This window comes from Aedes albopictus, chromosome 2, assembly GCF_035046485.1.
Source record: "Aedes albopictus strain Foshan chromosome 2, AalbF5, whole genome shotgun sequence".
In the NCBI taxonomy this organism is placed as follows: Eukaryota; Metazoa; Arthropoda; class Insecta; order Diptera; family Culicidae; genus Aedes; species Aedes albopictus.
The window spans coordinates 211,341,338-211,362,183 of NC_085137.1; the positions used below are offsets into that span (position 1 = coordinate 211,341,338).

At 37.8% G+C, this 20,846-nt stretch overlaps 2 long non-coding RNA genes across 3 annotated transcripts in view; both read left to right on the forward strand.

Moving 5' to 3' along the window:
• LOC115264953 (uncharacterized) overlaps positions 1 to 20,846 on the forward strand; it is a 480,170-nt gene that overhangs the window by 48,109 nt on the left and 411,215 nt on the right. The gene's annotated exons all lie outside the window — the stretch shown is intronic.
• LOC134286998 (uncharacterized) lies at positions 18,741 to 20,465 on the forward strand. Its single transcript, XR_009996944.1, has 3 exons — positions 18,741 to 19,002; positions 20,023 to 20,119; positions 20,177 to 20,465. It is a non-coding gene; the product is annotated as an uncharacterized LOC134286998 (long non-coding RNA).

Here is a 20,846-nt window from a genome sequence, read left to right on the forward strand (position 1 = left end):
ATGAGAAACACTAACTCAATTATGTTTCTGTATTGGTCGAGCAAATTCTTTCTGCCCATCATGTTCTCTGTTTTATCGCTAGGCAATGGCAGAAGAAAAACGTCGAATAAATGACTTAAGTAAATTTGAATGCCAAAACCGAACACCACTTATTGACATTTTGAGTCTGTTGCAAAAGTTTTTGGTTTAGAACATTCATCTAGCATTATTGATTGGTTTTAACACCAAAATAAGCTCTTCATAATCGTAATGAAACTTTCAACGACACTGGGGATGCGTTTTAATTTAAATCGGCAAAATTCCATTCAAGTTCGAGGGAAACTATGTTCCGATTATCATACCGAGATCCACGTACCAAGCTGATTCATTACCATACTCTCTATGCTTGGTATGTTCATTTCGGTGTACTATAATTTGTGCATCATTCGGATTGCGTTCGTTCTCGGTGCGCTGTTTTCTTACTTAATGTTGTTCAGTTGCCTTCCTTTCGATGTTTCATATTACTAGCGTTTATTTAGGTGGGTGAGTTTGTTTTCTACTACTTGTCCTGAACTTCTTATAAACCCGTGATGTTGTATGTTGCTTCTGCAACAAAACGCGCTGCCAAGTTCCAGTCGGCATCTCAAAATCATCGAAACGAATTAAGCTTCACCTCTATTGCTGTTTGTGTTAGAATGATCGGAGAAACGTCAAGCTCCCTCCAGCTGATTGGCTGGCGACAACTCTGACGATGATTTCACCCGGGATGGATTCATATCGTCTTGTTCGGTAGGGTGGAAGATTGACAATATGGTTAGAAATATTTTTTTATGTGAATTATAGTGTATCAATTTAAAACACCAGTATTTTTGCTTTGCTATAGGATTATATGTATCCTCTTGATCTGTTAAGCTTAAGTATAAAGCTATTTCCAACAGTTGAAGATTAATAAACATTTCTTCAATGAGATTACAATTTAAATTCTAAATGGATAAACGTGATCTTTATCATATTGATTTTAATTTTATACATTTCTTCTGCAACATTACAGCATTATTCGTTGATTCAACGAAATAGAGAGTTAACATTTAATTAGACACGTAAATAATCATTAGATAGTTTGCATACAAAACAACACAAACATTCAAGCAACACTTTAAAATTCAGAGAATATTTTTGTGGGACAACATTTTCCGGGTGTGAGTCTATTACGGGATAAAATCTGCAATACTTTGGTTATACTTTTGAGATAGTGCAACCAATGAAATAACTGTAGTCTAGTCTGTAACTGCTCAAATGGTTTCTTCCCATATGATTGAACGAATGCATCATTTAGCAATACTACACTGGGTTCTTATATTGTAATCAAGAATTTATTGAACTTTAATCTTGGCTCTTACATGCATTGTAATGATCAAAATCAAATCATAATGATGAATGGTTCGATCCTTATTCATGGTAGCTGTTTTATCAGATAAAATTTACAAAAATCAACTAAAAGCAACAATAATTATGAAATTACTGGACTTGTAAAGGGCGGGTCGAAATTTATAAAGATCGCAATAAAACCAATTTAGTGTGCGTTGCTAGAATGACCCGACAACAACTGTCAAACAACCACAACCAAATGGCACAACGTCTGTTGGGACAGCTAGTTATGCGTTGTGCAAATTGAATGCTTTATACCTAACAATAAAACCTCTTGTAATGTAACCAAACTTCTACACGAACTTATAACCTTAGAAGTTGTCAACATCCATGCGTATATTAAACAACAGCTGCAGTAGTAGTGCTATATGGAAAGCAATCCTTCGCGTTCCTTCCACTTCAACTTAACAATAAACGATGGACTATTTTCCATGACATCAGCATGATTCACATATTGTGTGCAATGATTGGGTCACTCAATTTAAAATTGTTAGAAATTTAACCATCACAAACCACCATCAGGATTAAATACTCATATCTCACATTATTTAAAAGTACATAATTTCATACCTGTTCATTTGCCTATCAACTAGACCAAACTTTCCTTTCCGTGTGGGTTAAACTACGCGCACTCCTTTGGCAGCTTACGTCCTGTTCCCTTCGGTAACTTCAACTCCTGGAGTGATACAATTTGTCCACATGGTCCAAAATCCGTCGTCTTCCTCCAGGTCAAGTATCTTCCGTCATCTTTATGGTTTCCGAATCTTTTTTTTTCATGTCTGATTTTGAATCCTCAGTCGCCAATGTAGTAAACACGTCTGTTTCAGATTTGAACTAATACAACAGTGACATTTATTTCTCATCATCCAAAGCTCAGCCTACTACATTAGTCTCACAATTGTATTTTAATACATCTTATATGACATGCAAGATGTTTTATAAGCCGCCATTTTTTGCGCTGTTTTGAATATATAAGTATCCTATAATACGTTTAACATTCATGAAAAATACATCAGCTTAGGCTAGTATAGTGAAATTTAAACTGTTATATAACAAGTTGTGTTACTTGGGTGCGGACGACGTACAAATATATGTGGATGTTTCTAATTTGTCTAATGAGAATGCTGCAACTTTAATAAATGATTCTTTATCTTTGATTGCTTCATGGGCCACCGAAAACTCGTTGATGCTCAATGCACGTAAAACCCAAGCGTGGTATATTACTCGCCAGAATCAAAATCAAGACAGACCCGAGATAGTTTTGAATAACGTTCCGATTATGTATTCAAGTACTTTAGTAAGTTTAGGAGTAACCCTAGAAAGCAATCTATCATGGGATAGTTTTATTTCAAAACAATGTGGAAAAATATATTCAGTTCTCCGTACTCTGCGTTATAATGCTGATTTCTTACGACAAGACACTAAGTTGAATTTGTTTAAAAGTTTAATATATCCTCATTTTCTATTTTGTGATTTTGTTACCACCCAGGCATCCACAATTGTTCTGAACAAACTGAAAAAAGCTCTCAACTGTTGTGTAAGATATGTATATAACTTGAATCGATATGCTAGAGTTTCTCACCTGCACAGATCATTGATGGGTTGTTTATTCAATAATTTTCCAGAAGCAAGATCCATACTCTTATTACATCCAATAATATACAAAAAATGTCCCAACTATCTATTTAGCAAACTCATTCGCTTGAGGAGTCAAAGGGGGGTTAAATTTTCAATGCCTCTTTGCCGTACTTCACACCATTCTAACTCTTTTCTAGTTAGAATCATTTACAATTGGAACTCTTTGCCAACTGATCTACAATTCATGACTTCGTTTTTACAATTTAAGAGGGCATTTCTAGAGCAACTTAGATAAATAATTAGTCAGTTACAGAAATTGTCAACTTCGTGCACTTCATGTATCATAAAAAATCTAAAACACAAAAGACTTTTGTCTTAAGTTTATTGGGAAATAAATAAATGAAATAAATGAAAGTTGCTGTGGGTATTTCTGGTGAAATCCTTGAAATAATTTCCGTATTTGACCAGTAACCACGCTCTATCAAGTACTTGTCACGAATCTCTTAATTTAAGAAGGAACCCCTTGAAGAATTTATGAAGCAATTCATAAAGGAATTCCAGGGTAAACCCTCGGAGGAGACATTTTCAAAGGAATTTCTGAGTGAATTTTAGAACTTTTTATTTTTTTGAGACATTTTTGCAAATAACGTTATTGTATATGACCATTGCTCGAAATAATGGCTTATTAATGAACCATACATGTTTTTGGAGACACAAGTTTTCGTTCGTAACATTGGTTTTTACGTTATTAAGAGAGAATTACAAATATATTCCAAAAACTTTTTTATTTGAATATATGTTATAGTACATATTGGTATATAAGTACTCGAAAATTAAACATTTAAGCATTTGCCCCACTGTTAAATCTTAATATTTTTGGTCCAAACTCAGCGGTTTCTCTTTCTATGTCAATTGAATCCAGAAGAGCTTACGAATTCCAGGTATCAACAACTTTTAAAAAATAAGCCATAATAATAGGGTCATACGGAACGTTTGATTGGTACGTTTTTTTCGTTTTCACATTTCTCAATGGCAATGGGTTTGAATCTTTCTTTTGCAATCAATTGATTTCAGTTTTTCTCTTATTTATGCGGATTCACAGTTGAATCGTTTTTCTATATCGGATTTCAATTTGTTTTTTTTTTTTATTTTACAGGGATCATTTATTTTTTACATTTTATAGATCAAACCGAAGATCCATAATTCATATCAATTCAATTAAACAATACGATCCACTTCAGCAGCGATTCCTTGGAGTTTATCGACCTTCATTACCGGTTTTCCTCTGCCTCTCTAAAGCGACCAACTTCCTATATTCTATATATAGCCCACTGAAGAGTGGAAGACCATGCCTACCTGTTAACTGCAGGCAAACTGCCCACCTCATAAACCGTGCTGGCTATCATCCATCCGTTGCGTTGGTTGCTGTGGCTACACAAGACAATCCGTTATTCTCATCCGTCATCGCTGCTGCTGCTGGCTGACTGGACTGCGATGGCCTCGCCTAACACACGGTGAAACACAAACATGATCGTCCAATGAGAGTCTATTAAAGGTGGGGAAGAAGATACTTCGTGTGCGTGAGATCCGTGTCTGGTGCAAAACATGTCACTACTACAAGCAAAGCGAGCTCCCATAAGAACGCGTGTCAAATAGTGACGTCACTATTTGTGTTTACATTTTTCTTTGCTTACTAATACATAGCCATCTCTTCTTCTTCCTCACCTGTAATATACTCTCATTGATGATCGTCCCTTTACCCCTTTTCCTGGCGTGTTTAGTTCTGTGTTGCTTGCTCCTCTCGTAGGTTGTTTTGCATCTGCGACGCTTCGAAGACGAGCTGCGGGTGATGTTTATTATGTGCAACTGACGAACAGTTGTAGAAGCTGGTTTTCTGGCAGGGCCGGATCTAAGGGGGGGCCGGGGGGCCCTGGCCCCGGGCCCCCACATTTTAGGGGCCCCCACAAAAACCTTTTTTGGTTGCTAACACTAGCTTTATTTTTCATATTACTCAAGTACTGTACTGAAAATAAGGAAAAACATTTTTGGTCATCTCTCCGAGGGGCCTCCACATCCCCTCGGGCCCCGGGCCCCCACAATCCTTAATCCGGGCCTGTTTTATGGTGAGAATTAGGACTATTTAAAACGTTTGGTAGCATTAGGTTAACATATCTGAGATTTTTAGGTTCCATTAAGGGCTTTGATGAGATTATTATTTGGAGAAGTTGTTTTTGTGCGACTATGATCTATTTAAATTTCTGAAGGAATCCTTGAAGGAGTACTTGGAAGAATCACTGAATAATTACTTACTTACTTTCAGTCCTAAGCACCCATGGTGCTGCAGAGAGCTGAATTGAAGGTCTCCATTCTAGGCGACTACACGCCATCGCCTTGACCTATGGCCAGGTGAAATTTCTGTCGACTTCCGCCATTTGGCAAACCCCCGGGGCCCTATTCGATTTCATGCTACGGATGGCTGTTTCTATCTCCTGCACTGATGGAGCTTCGGTGTTGACACGGGTAATGCGTCGAATCCATGGCGGATCATGCTGAGGTGATGGTGGCGTGGCCGATACTTGAAAAAGATTTCCAAAGTGCTCGAACCAGCGGTTCTACTGGTCAGTCGGGTCGGTCAATAGCTGTCAGATGTGTCTTTCAAGGGCATCGTAGCATTCATGTTAGTCCCACTGCACTGAGACAGCGTGAGACATCGTAGAGGAGACGAATGTCGACGGTATTTGCGGCTTTCTCGCCTTCGTCGACTAGGGAGTCCGCCCACGTTCTTTTGTCCCGCCTACATGAGCGCTTAACTTCCTTCTCGAGCCGAATAACGCTGACGGATTACGGCTTTGGCTCTTTGTATTAACGCTTGCTCTATCACGGTTTTGGCGTTGCTTCGCTCCTCTAACTTCCTCCAGGTATTATCTATGGTCCACTGCTTTCAAAGTTCAAAGTTCTCTTTGTCTTGCAATTTGGCAACCGATGCTGCCGAATACAATAATAATCCTCTCATTATCCCTCTTTTGGCATTAGGGTAATGTTTGGCCCAAACCGAACTCTACGTCAGCGAACTGCTGCCAAAGTGATGCAAAAGGAAGGTTAATAGGATCCTATTTCATCAGGGGAGCGTGGCCGTGAGCGCTGAGCAAGAAATCAACTCTGCAGTGGGAGGAGCGTGTTCACCTCGTAGAGCAAAGGGCTCTACCCCATTTGGCATAATGCCATTCGGCATAACGCAGTTTGGCATGATGCCATTTGGCATAATGCCGTTTGGCATAATACGAAGAACAGCCTTCTTGGTAAGAATGTGCATAATCCTGTGCAAATGCCCATTATGCCAAATTGCCGTTATGCCACATGGCTTTTATGCCAAATGGCATTATGCCAAATGGGGTAGAACCGGGCAAAGTATAGCAAAAATTGCAGTAGAATACAATTCAAAGAGTTGATTTCTCATAAGACACAACATGATACATATGCCATCCCAATAGCAATGGCTCAAAGTCTGCTTCATTCCCATTGTGATGGCATCATCAAAATAAATCCTTTATTTCCTATTTAGCGATAATGCGTACCTCATTAGTGCCGAATTAGCTGGAAATAATCGCAACACTTTCGGCGTGAAAGTCAACGACCTGCAATCTAAAGCATGCGAATGTGGTTATTCAATCGAAAACTGGAATTCCAGCAAAACCCAACTCTGAAAGGTGATGTTCAGAATAGAACGCCGGTCAACACCGTCTTATCAGCAATAGTGCTCCCGACCTTGGCCGGCAAGTGTATTATCAAGAATGTACTCTCACTACGTAGGTAGGCACATTCGCTTGACGGTTTGTTCTTTCGGTCGGTTGACTAAGTTTCGCGGTTCGTTTGCCATTTGCTATCGTTGTTTCGTACAATGAATAGGCGAAGTCATTCTTCCGCTGCTCAAAGTTGTCCGGTAACAGAAATGCGTTTTGGTTACCAGAAGGAACATCTTTTCAATTTTATCAATCGGAGTGATGTCTGATAAAGTGATTAAAAGCGGAAACGAAGTGCACTTTCAGGTCAGCTCTGATAAGTGAAATCACGCAGCTCTCCGATACAGAGCTGTACCAACCAAAAACGTAAGAAATTATTTTTATTCCACCCAGCAGCATTGGGAGAGATCAATTCAGGAATAATTCTCCAAAGGCAATCACCTCACCCCACCACAGCGATAAATATAACCTACAACGACTTTGTTGTTGAAAGTGAATATTTATTCATAAAAGTTGTAGCAAGGCAAGAAGCTGTCCGACCCGACCACCACCAGAGAGCAATCAGGAAGAATGTTCTGTGTAAGAAACAAGTTTGAACGATAATTAATACAAACGTGACAATCGGTGGTGACGCCGTACGGTTTCGTGCGCTTGTCTATAAGTCAACCGTTTTGGGGCCTGGGTGTATTCGGGGTGGTTGTCATTGTTTGGTTGTTGTTGAATTTAAAAAAAAAACATTTTTCTGTAGAAAATTTGGTATACAGAATGAAAGAAGAACTAGCTCATGTTAAAATTCACAAACCATAAGAAAAAAGGAGGAAGTCGTTTGACATCCCCATTTTTTTAATTTATGATGCAGCTCAGGGCATGTTGAATCGGATGAGGAATGCGAGAAGCAAACTTTTTGCATGCTAATAGTTTGTCAAATATGCATAATTTACATAAGTGAATTTTGTTTACCAAAATTTAGTTAGTATAGTTGTTTGCATACTGCGGTTTTTTGCCATGCATCTCCAACACGTGATCTGAACAACATAAAAATGTTCTACGCGCGTTTTTGCTATTTTAATAATTACTGAATTATCAATTGTATGAATGAAAATAGAAGGAAGATGTAAGGCTGCAAAACGGTGAGTCGATAAGGAGAGCGTCCAATAGAGCTCTGGTCCTCACAAGTTCCTACCTCATGCTTCCACGGGTCAAACGATGACAAAGACCGCCAGCTAAGAGTTGTGTGCTTAGCTGGTAGTGCAGCCTGGGCACTGTTGTCCTTCTGACTTCAGCTAGATTGAGGAGGTACGATCCGAGTGTCTGTTCACCAAGGAGGTGCGGCTCAAACAGCGCCTGTTCTGGCATCCAGCGGCTGAATAAGAAACGCTGCACCACGCCCAGCTAGATCCAAGGTGGTAGCCCCATCAGTGTGGTCGTCCCAGTGTTGGTTGGGACGTTAAACAGAACTGGCACGATGGCCCTCCGGCGAGACAGGAGTGTTGGCGTAGGCCCAATAAGCCACCCGTAAAAATCCCCATTGCGAATAACATAGGAGAAAATACGACTCGATACAATCGGCAAAGACCCACGCGACGAAATAAGGACTACGATTGGAAACTTGGAACATGGAATTGCAAGTCACTAGGTTTCGCAGGATGTGACAGGATAATCTACGATGAACTACATCCCCGCAACTTTGACATCGTGGCGTTGCAGGAACTTTGTTGGACTGGACAGAAAGTGTGGAAAAGCGGGCATCGAGCGGCTACCTTCTACCAAAGCTGTGGCACCACCAATGAACTGGGAACAGGATTTATAGTGTTGAGCAAGATGCGACAACGTGTGATCGGGTGGCAGCCGATCAACGCAAGGATGTGCATGTTGAGAGTTAAGGGCCGTTTCTTCAACTACAGCATCATCAACGTCCACTGCCCACACGAAGGGAGACCTGATGACGAGAAAGAAGCGTTCTACGCGCAGTCAGAGCAAACATACGATGGTTGCTCGCCGCGTGACGTGAAAATCGTTGTCGGCGACATGAACGCGCAGGTAGGAAGGGAGGAAATGTACAGACCGGTAATCGGGCGAAACAGCCTGCACGCCGTATCGAATGATAACGGCCAGCGATGTGTAAACTTTGCAGCCTCCCGTGGTATGGTAGTCCGAAGCACCTTCTTCCCCCGCAAAGATATCCACAAAGCCACCTGGAGATCACCCGACCAACAAACAGAAAATCAAATCGACCACGTTCTAATCGACGGTAAATTCTTCTCGGATATAACCAACGTCCGCACATACCGCAGTGCGAATATAGATTCGGATCACTACTTAGTCGCTGTATGCATGCGCTCAAAACTTTCGACAGTTATCACCACGCGTCGAAGTCGAACGCCGCGGCTCTACATCGAGCAACTTCGTAACGTAGAAGTGGCTCAAGACTACGCGCAGCAGTTAGCAGTGGCCCTACCAACGGAAGAGCAGCTTGGCGCAGCTACACTTGAAGATGGCTGGAGGGACATCCGATCCGCCATAGGTAGCACCTCGGCTACAGCACTAGGCTTCGCGACTCCGAATCACAGAAACGACTGGTACGACGGCGAATGTGAACAGTTGAAAAACGAGAAGAATGCAGCATGGGCGAGAATGCTGCAACACCGTACGAGAGCGAATGAGGCACGTTACAAACAGGCGCGGAACAGGCAGAACTCAGTCTTCCGGATGAAGAAGCGCCAGCAGGAAGAACGAGATCGCGAAGCGATGGAAGAGCTGTACCGCGCTAAGGACACACGAAAGTTCTACGAGAAGCTGAACCGCTCGCGCAGAGGCTTTGTGCCACAAGCCGACATGTGCCGAGATAATCACGGGAATATTCTTACGAGCGAGCGTGAGGTGGTCGAGAGGTGGCGGCAGCATTACGATGAGCACCTCAATGGCGACGTTGCAAGTACCGAAGGTGGCGTGGTAACCGATCTAGGAGTATGTGCACAGGACGAAAGACTTCCAGCCCCTGACCTTCAAGAGATTGAGGAGGAGGTTGGCCGGTTGAAAAACAACAAAGCCGCTGGAGCAGATCAACTACCAAGCGAGCTTTTAAAATACGGTGGAGAAGCACTGGTGAGAGCACTACACTGGGTCATTACCAAGATTTGGGAGGAGGAAGTATTACCGGAGGAATGGATGGAAGGTATCGTGTGTCCCATCTACAAAAAGGGCGACAAGTTGGATTGCGGGAACTACCGCGCGATCACACTACTGAGCGCTGCCTACAAGATACTCTCTCAAATTTTATGCCGCCGTCTATCACCGATTGCAAGAGAGTTCGTGGGGCAATATCAGGCTGGATTTATGGGTGAACGCGCTACAACGGACCAGATGTTCGCCATCCGCCAGGTGTTGCAGAAATGCCGCGAATACAACGTGCCCACACATCACTTGTTCATCGATTTCAAATCGGCGTATGATACAATCGATCGAGAACAGCTATGGCAGATTATGCACGAATACGGATTCCCGGATAAACTGATACGGTTGATCAAGGCGACGATGGATCGAGTGATGTGCGTAGTTCGAGTATCAGGGACACTCTCGAGTCCCTTCGAATCTCGCAGAGGGTTACGGCAAGGTGATGGTCTTTCGTGCTTGCTGTTCAACATTGCTTTGGAGGGTGTAATAAGAAGAGCGGGGATAAACACGAGTGGGACGATTTTCACGAAGTCCGTTCAGCTGCTTGGTTTCGCCGATGATATTGATATTATTGCTCGTAAATTTGAGACGATGGCGGAAACGTACATCCGACTAAAGAGTGAAGCCAGGCGAATCGGATTAGTCATTAATGTGTCGAAGACAAAGTACATGATGGCAAAGGGCTCTAGGGAGGAATCACCGCGCCCGCCACCCCGAATTCATATCGACGGTGATGAAATCGAGGCGGTTGAAGAATTCGTGTACTTGGGCTCACTGGTGACCGCCGACAACGACACCAGCAGAGAAATTCAGAGGCGCATTGTGGCAGGAAATCATTCGTACTTTGGACTCCGCAGAACTCTACGATCGAATAAAGTTCGCCGTAACACGAAGTTAACCATCTACAAAACGCTGATTAGACCGGTCGTCCTCTATGGGCACGAAACATGGACCCTACGTGCAGAGGACCAACGCGCCCTTGGAGTTTTCGAATGGAAGGTGTTGCGTACCATCTACGGCGGAGTGCAGATGGAAGACGGGACTTGGAGAAGGCGAATGAACCACGAGCTGCATCAGCTGCTGAGAGAACCAACCATCGTCCATACCGCGAAAATCGGGAGGCTACGGTGGGCGGGTCACGTCATCAGGATGTCGGATAGCAACCCGACTAAAATGGTTCTCGAGAGTCATCCGACTGGTACAAGAAGACGTGGAGCGCAGCGAGCTAGGTGGATCGACCAAGTGGAGGACGATCTGCGGACCCTACGCAGAGTGCGGAACTGGCGACAAACAGCCATGGACCGAGTGGAGTGGAGGCGGCTACTATGTACAGCAGAGGCCACCCCGGCCTTAGCCTGACCGGTAAGGTAAGGTAAGTATGTAAGGCATCAAAAGTGCTCTGAAATTTCAAAGCTCGAATCCTTAGGGTTTAAAAATCTTGAAGCGTTCATAAGCAAAAAACAAGATCAGAATCAGAACATATGTGAGCTACAGGGGATACTCAAAACACAGGTAAAATTTTCACTTTTCAAAAAAATGTTCAACTAGCTGTAACTTTTCGGAAAGGGCATCAAATATTCTCAAATTTTTACTTTAAGTTCATCAACTATTTGTGTATCAGTGGTCAAATTTCGGAAAAGATCGAGCTATTCTACACAAAGTTAGAAATATTCAAGAAAAAGGTATAATTATGCGATAGCCAACTTTGAGATGTTATATTTCCGGATTCAACAAACCGAATGCAATGAAATTTTGATCATTTATGACTAATAAATATAATAAGCTATTAAAAACTTTTGACTAAACTTAAAATTCTTTACACGAAAGAAAATTATAACGATTAGTTTATTTTACTAATATAACACCAATTTATCCAAAGTTTCATCATCGTTTCAAAATTCGAGATAGTAACTATAGTTCATTTAAATTCCCTCTAATTGACTTGAATATATTTATGTTTCGAAGGAAAGCAACCAAATGGCCGGCATTAAATTGAAAAAGTTCTGGGATGCATATGAATGAAATGAAATTGCTTAAACTTTTTTTCCTCTTAACTTTTTGAAATTTAGTCTAATGTTTTTAAAAGTTCATTATTATCGTCATAAATGATCAAAATTTAATTGCATTCGGTTTATTGAATCCGGAGGTATAACAACTCAAAGTTGGATATCGGATAATTAAACCCTTTTTTAGAATCTTTCTTACTCCATGTAAAATTGCCTAATCTTTTCCAAAATTGGACCACTGATACACAACTAGTTGATGAACTTACAGTAAAAATTGGAGAATATTTGATGACCTTTTCGAAAAGTTGAAAATTTTTTGAAAAGTGAAAATTTTACCTGTCCCAGTTATTTTGAGTATCCCCTGTAGATTGATTGATCGACTTTTATTAATTTGTTCGTATTTCAAGGTACTCGAGGTACCGAACATCGACTCGAGGTTCACTTGGAACATCGACTTTTTCGTTCAACGTGGAATTTCATCGTGGAAAAATTAAGTTTTCTAGTTTGTAGCTCTGTTACTTTTCAAGCTACGTTCGTTTTTTAACTGACAATCTATTGAAAAAAAGTTATTTCTCAATAATTTTTATCAGCTCTGATGTTACATTTTTCATGCTCTACAATGTTATAAAACATTTCCAGCTCAATGCGTAGACGCGACCTTTTGCAATTCTAATGAAATTTTGCTCGTGGATGAGCTTCTACCTGAAAATATTTTTAATGATATTTGTTTTGCAATATGCTTCGCCTAACTTTTGAAATGGGTGTATAAAAATACAAATAAATTATAATCTGCTTCAAAAATGAAGTGATGTCATCGAAGATGTTGGAGAATATTGAAGAAGGACTTTTAGAAAAAAAAAAATACTCTGAGATTAATATTAGTCGCGGATCTATGTTAGATGTCATATAATTTTAATTTTCGAAAAACCTTAATTTTATTTTTTTTTTTTTGAATGAGTGTAATCAGTTTCGCTCATTCAAAGAGGGTATTCTGCTTAGAGGGTTCGAAAAGCCGGTACAAGATCATTAATTTTATTGTTTTTCTTTGCCAAGTAGCCCATAATGGTCGAAAGCTTTTACCACTTTTTTCTTTCATTTTTTTTATTTTTCATAGAATTTTATAACCAGCAAAAGAGAACATTTTTTTATATTTTTGAGATTCAGATTCTACGTACAAGTTTCAATAAAATAGTATACACATTTTTTTTTCAACATCCAATCATAAATCGTTTTTTTAATAACGACAAATTTGAAAAAAGATATAAAAAACATGTATGGGACCTTGTGAAATGTAATTCGAGATTTTTTTTTTACTGTTTTACAACTTCTATCATAAATGGATGAATTATTTCTCAGATATGTGATTTTTCAGACCGTCTAAAACATAATTTAGCAAGGTTCATTTTTTTTTGTTATTTTGTTTTTTTTTTAAGTACTGTAACTTACATATGGTTCGATGTGAGAAAAAATATGTACTTTTTTATTGCAACTTGTAAATTGTTCGTTATGCTTGTTTAAAATATTAAATCTTTAAAAAAAAGCTTGACTACTCATGGTCCTAATTTGCAATAAACAATTGGTTGAACATAGACTTTTTCATCAATAGTTGGAAAATATTGTTGTAATAGTGAATACATATAAATTTAATTTTTTTAATCGTTTTCCTTTTTTTTTATTTTTTGTTGCTTATTTATTTTCATCCTCCCTCCTCGTGTCCGAAGGAGATCTCAGACATAAAAGAAAAATGATATTTGCATTGGTTTTACTTAATAAAAAAAACTAAAAATAAGGGAATGTGGTTAGGGCTGCCTGAAGAATTCAAATGAACTGATATCCTGACAAATGTGTGAATTTAGCTAAACCATATCATCACGTATATCATTCTCTTCCGGTAAGACTCTTCCAGCAGCCATAGATAACCCCCAGACAACCAATTTGCACGTATAATGAAGTTCATGTTCATGTTATACGTACTTTTATGCGGTAAAGTTACATCGCATAAGATGCAGTAAAAGTGCCTTATGCGTACAAAAGTGGAGGCGCTATACGTGCATTGACGAAAAAATAATGACGCTATATGACTTGAAGCGATATCTTATGCGATGTACGGTATGCACTATTGCGACGTAATATAGCATCTTATGCGACTTAAAAATATTCGAAATAAAAAAATCTTGTCACCTAAGTATCGAACTAATAACCTTTGGATTATCGAGCCGCACTTCACACTTAACACCAAACACTACTTATGAAACACACTGATTAAATGTCATGACATTCTAACTCACCTCAGTGCTTGTTGGAATGCACTTGGTTTCCGTGCGCTGTACGTGTTCGGCAGGCTATTTTTAGATCAAAATGATGTAGCATGATTTCTCGCACAGTTACCACTACTGCTTCCATGCTAGCACCACCCATTGCATTGTTAATTATAAGGTCAACAGAACAAAAATGATTACTTTGTAACTTGTTTTGTAACCATAATGATGACTTTTCACTTTCTTTTAGCTTTTTGGCACTCCAACAGCACCTCTTTCATTTTTATCACATATCACATCGCAATATGCCAACGTTAATGATTCTAGCTTATGCGAGTTTGTATGTACATTTGAACGAGTTTATTTTCACTTTTATGCGATTTAGTTTGTACACCAATGCGAGTTAAACTGACATAATTAGAAAAGCACCAAGCGAAATCGTATTATCATCGCAGTACGCAATTTAGCGAATTCAATTGACACTTTGCGAGTTCACTCGAACGCTTTTGCGAATAAGCAAAGTTCGTCGCAACAAAACATCGGAATATCGTCTACTACGATGTAGTCATGCATTTTAAAAGCTAATTTGCACTCTTATATGATTTTACCAGATGTATCGCAGTATGTTCAAAAAATAACATCATATGCGATGAAAAATTGTCCCTCAGCCATACATATATGAGATAGTGACTTAAAATAGTACTTTATACGATGTACAGCGTGCATCCTTATGCGATTCCTGGTTGTCTGGGTCCTTGCGCTGATGTTCTTGTGATGAAAATAAAAGGTGTATAACCGACACTGAATATTGATATTTTAAAGAAACATGAATGCAAAAATTCGGCGAAATTGTCAGGCATCGTTAGAATGTGTTTTTGGTTGCAATGTCTATTTGTGTTTTTGTAAGTTTTGGTTTTTGATTTTTCTAATTTTTACACATTTATGCATTCTTATAATTTTGTACATCCTTATGTTTTTATATTTTTTTCTGAAGCATTTTTCTGAAATCGATGTTTTGAGACGATAATACTCTATGATTTTATTATTATTGTTGAAACATTCTATTTTTTTTTACGAAAATAATTAGCGTATAGCGTGTATCCCGAGATGAACCAGTCCCGCATTGAACATCTTTTAATAAAGATTCATATGTCTTCAAGATATATTTCAAAACAACCTTTGGGAAATTCATACAGAATCTCACGAGGATAGGTAGTTTATTGTGAAACTTTGTGGGATTAATTTAGAAAAATGATCAAACAAATCATGTATTGTTTTATGGTTTCAGTATTTTCTTTAAACCCCTTCATTAGGCCGTCACTTATTTAGCAAAAATCGGAAATGTTGAAAGTTCGTTATTGGAAAATAATCGTGTCAAAATATGAAGTCTGCATCTCAAGGGTAAGTGGTGCCCAAAGCTCTAAAAAATTGTATGGGGCTTAAAAAAACATGAAATTATTTTCGACGAAAGAATGCGCTATTTTACTAAAACCGATAATTTTAGGATTCATGAAGGGCCAAAAATGTGGTTAGAATTGCGATATCTCGATTCGTTTTTGAGTTATTGACAAAAATACTATGAAAAGGATAAGCATTATTGATCATTTTTGAGATCCCGAAGAACACTTTCCCTATTTTACTCAATTACTTAAAAATGAGTGAATATCTCACAATTGGGGATTTTTTTTATTATCGTACAAATTGGGCCGAAGGGTTCCAGATTTCCATGAAACTTTTTTCCACAGGCAGGGCTCAATTCAGGGTCGCCTATTTTCCCGGAAAACTCAGGTGGATTTTTTTTGTTTTCCCCTGACACTACTTACTTTGAAAAATCATAACTCAAGAACGAATCATCGTAGAAACAATTTTTTTAATGAAAACAAATTCTCTCAGAATTCCAAAAAAGATATGAACTGGAGAAAGTTTTTCACAAAATTTTCCACAGTAGAGAAAAAAGAAAGTAAAGAAAGCCGAAAAAACTATACCCAAACTCGCAGAAAACTTTCAAAAAAAATATTTCATAAGCTTTGATCGCTGAAATTTTTGAAATGCACTTTTTTTTCTTTCCTAAGTTATGGCCAATTTTGAGAAAAATTACCATGTACGCATATATTATATGGTAATTTTTCACAAAATTGGCCATAACTCAGGAAAGAAAAAAAAGCATTCCAAAAATTTCAGCGATCAAAGCTTATACAATTACCTCCTCAAAAATATATTTTTTGAAAATTTTCCGCGAGTTCGAGCATAGTTTTTCCGGCTTTTCAAATTCATAAATTTTTTCAACGGTGGAAAATTTTTCCACCTCATATTTTTTTGGATTCTTGAGAAAATTTGCGTTCATTTTCATTAAAAAAAACTTTGCTTCTACGATGCTTCGTTCTTGATTTATGATTTAAAAAAAAGGGCTTACATGGCACATCTGGACATTTTTCAACTAAATTGGCCATAACTCAAAAACGAGAAAAGGTGCATTCCAAAAATTGCAACGATTAAAGCTTATGAATTTACCTTTTCAAATATATTTTTTTGAAAATTTTCCGCGATTTCGGACATAGTTTTTTCCGGCTTTTCTTTATGAATTTTTTCAACTGTGAAAAAATTTGTGGAAAACTTTTTCTAGCTCATATTTTGTTTGAATTTCTGAGAATTTGCTTTCATCAAAAAAAAAAAAAAACTTTGTTCCCTGAATTATGATTTTTCAAAGTAAGTTGGGTCTTGTACCATTTGGGCAGGTGTACCTATTTTGGGCACTTTCCGCTATAACTGAGTCAATTTCAATCCAATTGATTTGAGTTTTTGTTTAGAGTTAGATTCTGTACGTGCCTAACTCTATACAAAAATTCAAATCAATCCGTTTGAAATTGACTTATTTATGGCGGCATGTGCCCAAAATAGGTACACCTGCCTAAATGGTACAAGACCCTAGTTTCAGGGAAAAAAAATCCACCTGAATGTTTCGGGAAAATAGCCGACCCTGATTTTTTTCCATTTTTTGTATATATTCATTAGCGCTCCCAGTGGACTTTCCAAAAAATGTTCAACTAGTTGTAACTTTTCGAAAAAAACATCAAGCATTCTCAAATTTTTACTGTAAGCTCATCAACTAGTTGTGTATAAATGGTCCAAATTTGGAAAAGAACGGGCTATTCTGCACGAAGTTAGAAAGATTTTTAAAAAAGTTCAATTATCCGATAGCCAACTTTGAGCTGTTATATCTCCGGATTTAACAAACCGAATGCAATGAAATTTTGAATGAAATGAAAATCAAAAACAGTTTAGAAAAATAAATTTCTGCAGCCATCCTGTGAGCCATTATTTTTTACATCAATATTTTTCAGTTTTACAGTGGTTTCCAACTGGTAGATTCTGATACTTATTAGCATCATAGCTAAAGTTCATAATTTTGGACAGATATTTAGACAGTGTCCGTGATCAGTAGACATTATTAGGAAACTAAAACCACCCACAACTGTAAACCAACATAATTATACACCCAACAGACGTTCCCAACACACCTCTCTACCTCCCACAGATCCACGCTAAAAATGTACGACAAGCTAACACACGATACACATACCCAAACATAATCGATAGATCGAAGTATGTAAAACTTTGATTAAAGGGTGTCCCGAAACAAATTTCACCACGGAAAATAGTGTATAACTTTTGATTGCATGCATCAAAATCGCTGATTTTTCAACCAGAAACAAGTATTATGTGTAGATGATGCCATCAAAATTTCCCGCCGACCCTGATTTTTTTCCATTTTTTGTATATATTCATTAGCGCTCCCAGTGGACTTTCCAAAAAATGTTCAACTGGTTGTAACTTTTCGAAAAAAACATCAAGCATTCTCAAATTTTTACTGTAAGCTCATCAACTAGTTGTGTATAAATGGTCCAAATTTGGAAAAGAACGGGCTATTCTGCACGAAGTTAGAAAGATTTTTAAAAAAGTTCAATTATCCGATAGCCAACTTTGAGCTGTTATATCTCCGGATTTAACAAACCGAATGCAATGAAATTTTGAGCTATTGAAAACTTTTGACTAAACTTAAAATTCTTTACACGAAAGAAAATTATAACGATTAGATAATTTGTCTTAGATAACACCAATTTATCCAAAACTTCATCATCGTTTCAAAATTCGAGATAGTAATTATAGTTCATTTGAATTCCCTCTAATTGACTTGAATATATTTATGTTTCGGGATGCATATGAAAAATAGATAAATTTACTAAAAACATAGTATAACTTTTTTTTTCTTATTAATAATTTCAATTTAAGTCAAATGTTATCCAAAGTCATTATATTAGTCATAAATGATCAAAATTTTACTGCATTCGGTTCATTGAATACGGAGATATAACGGCAGACAATTAAACGTTCCATAATAAATACAAAATTTCCCATAAATAATTCGAAAAATCCCAGTGAAGAAACAGGGGTGTAAGCAGTAATAAATAACAAAAGATCCATAAACAAATAAGAAAATGCATAAATAAATAAAAAAAATCCATAAATAATTAATTTTTTGGGCAAATCAAAAATGCAATGAATAAATCAACTTGTTACGCAATCTGCGAATGCGCCTCCGCTATCAACGAAACCCCCACCAGGATTCGGCGTCACTGACTCGGTTCAACGCAGGCGTGGTAGTGCAGATATGCAAAGCGTAAGAGAATAGGGATGGAATGCAGGAACCAAAACAAAAACAAATCGATAGTTATACTAGTGAATTGATCAAGTTTGTTTCTAAATTGAATTATTAGCTAAAATTACGAACGAATTGTGAGAAGTGATAGTTTGGAACTAGTAGTTTGAGAAATCTAGCAGGTAAAATGAATTATTATTGTATATGCGAAACCTTGAGCTAACGTACAGTCATTGCACAATTATGGGTCACACACAATTATTAGTCACTTTTCACTTTAATAGATAAATACTTATTGATTGCAAGCTTTTGTTAGCTATTATTATTTTTCGTACATGAGTTGATTTGTTTTGTGTCACTATACGTATCGCACACGGGCTAATACATCAAAAAATACATATTTTCAATATATTTTTGTTCGGCGCAAAACTAGCTGTCAAAGTAACGCTTCGATTGTGAATAACGGACAGTGCGTGCGCTGCTTTCGTAAGCTCTGTAAAAGCAAGATTTAGTGATTTTCATGTGCGAAATGGTATCGTCACCAGAATAAAGGTATAATTTACGTTCTAAATGTAGAAATTCATATGACTGCAGCTAATTAAAGCTTATTTCAGGCAAAATTTAAGTGACTCATTATTGTGCCAAGGAACACCGAAAATCACACAATTATGGGTCACTTTTTGTGCAGCATAATATTGACAGTTCTGCGTACATGGGAATTGCATATTTTTAGGCGTTTATCGGTGGTTGTGTTGGAGAATTTGTCCCAATTTTGAAAAATTGTTTTCAAATCGTGAAAACACGCTTCGTTAAGAGGTTTGAGATCAGTTTTGGATTCTACTATAGTTGATCTATCGAGAATAAGTGATCATTCATTGAAAAAATAGACAAAACATTATTGTTGAGCCGATTTCTCTTGAGTGACCCATAATAGGCAGCAAATTGACCCATAATTGTTACACAGCCAATTTTGACCCATTATTGTGGTTTTCATTATTCACCAACATTTTAGTAATTTTCACCGCCTTAAGTGAATTTTACAAGCAGATTTTTATTTAAAACAATAAAAAGGGGTTTCAAAGAAGAGAATATAAAATAAAAATAATGAAAGTATTGTTTTTGTATGAAAAACGATTCATATTATGAAATGGTTGTTCCTTGAGTGACCCATAATTGTGCAATGAGTGTACCACTGATCACAGCTTCAACCACGGTTAGCGAAGGTGATTTTGCAATCACAGCTCTTTACTCCTGTATAGAGAAGCGAACGCAGTGTAGTAAGAAAGCAAGTAATTCGAGGTAATTTATCTATATATACACAACTATATATATAATCCAGAAATTGCAAACATGCAGGAATCAGGCGCTACAGTTGGTACAGATTACCGTACAGAACCGCTTTCCGGAACCGACGGAAATTAGGGAATAAAAACACTAAACGTAAGTAACTTGCAATGTTATAAAAATGGTTGTCCATGATTCTGCGGTTGATACAATTTGTAGACTAATTCAAACCTATGTATTTAAAATAACTGTATTTCGATAGGGAAAATTTAACGTACGAGCTACAAATACACCAGTGAAAACATTTTGGCGAGTTGTTTAAATTTTCGGAAGGTCGCCTACCGTATTGTTGCCGATTACGGGAACACAACTGTTGCAATAAAAAAAGCCATTTTTCCCACCAAATAACTTCGAATTTCCCATAAATAAATCCGATTTTTCCATAATAAATTAAAAAATTCACAATAAAAAAATATCGAAAAAGCAATAAAAAATACAAAAAATGCAATAAAAAATGACGAAATAACACATGAAAAACGAATGCAGAAAAGTATGAGACAGTGAAATGCTGAATCGCACTTATATATGACTGAAACGACTGAAAAGTTTGCGTAACTATGATTGCAATTTACCGAACAATTTCTTTGCTGTCCGAACTCGCTATCGCTCGTCGGACCTCAAAAAGAGGTAACATCTATGTTTGCATTATACCGGGCAAATTCTTGGATCTGTGGTTTGCCTA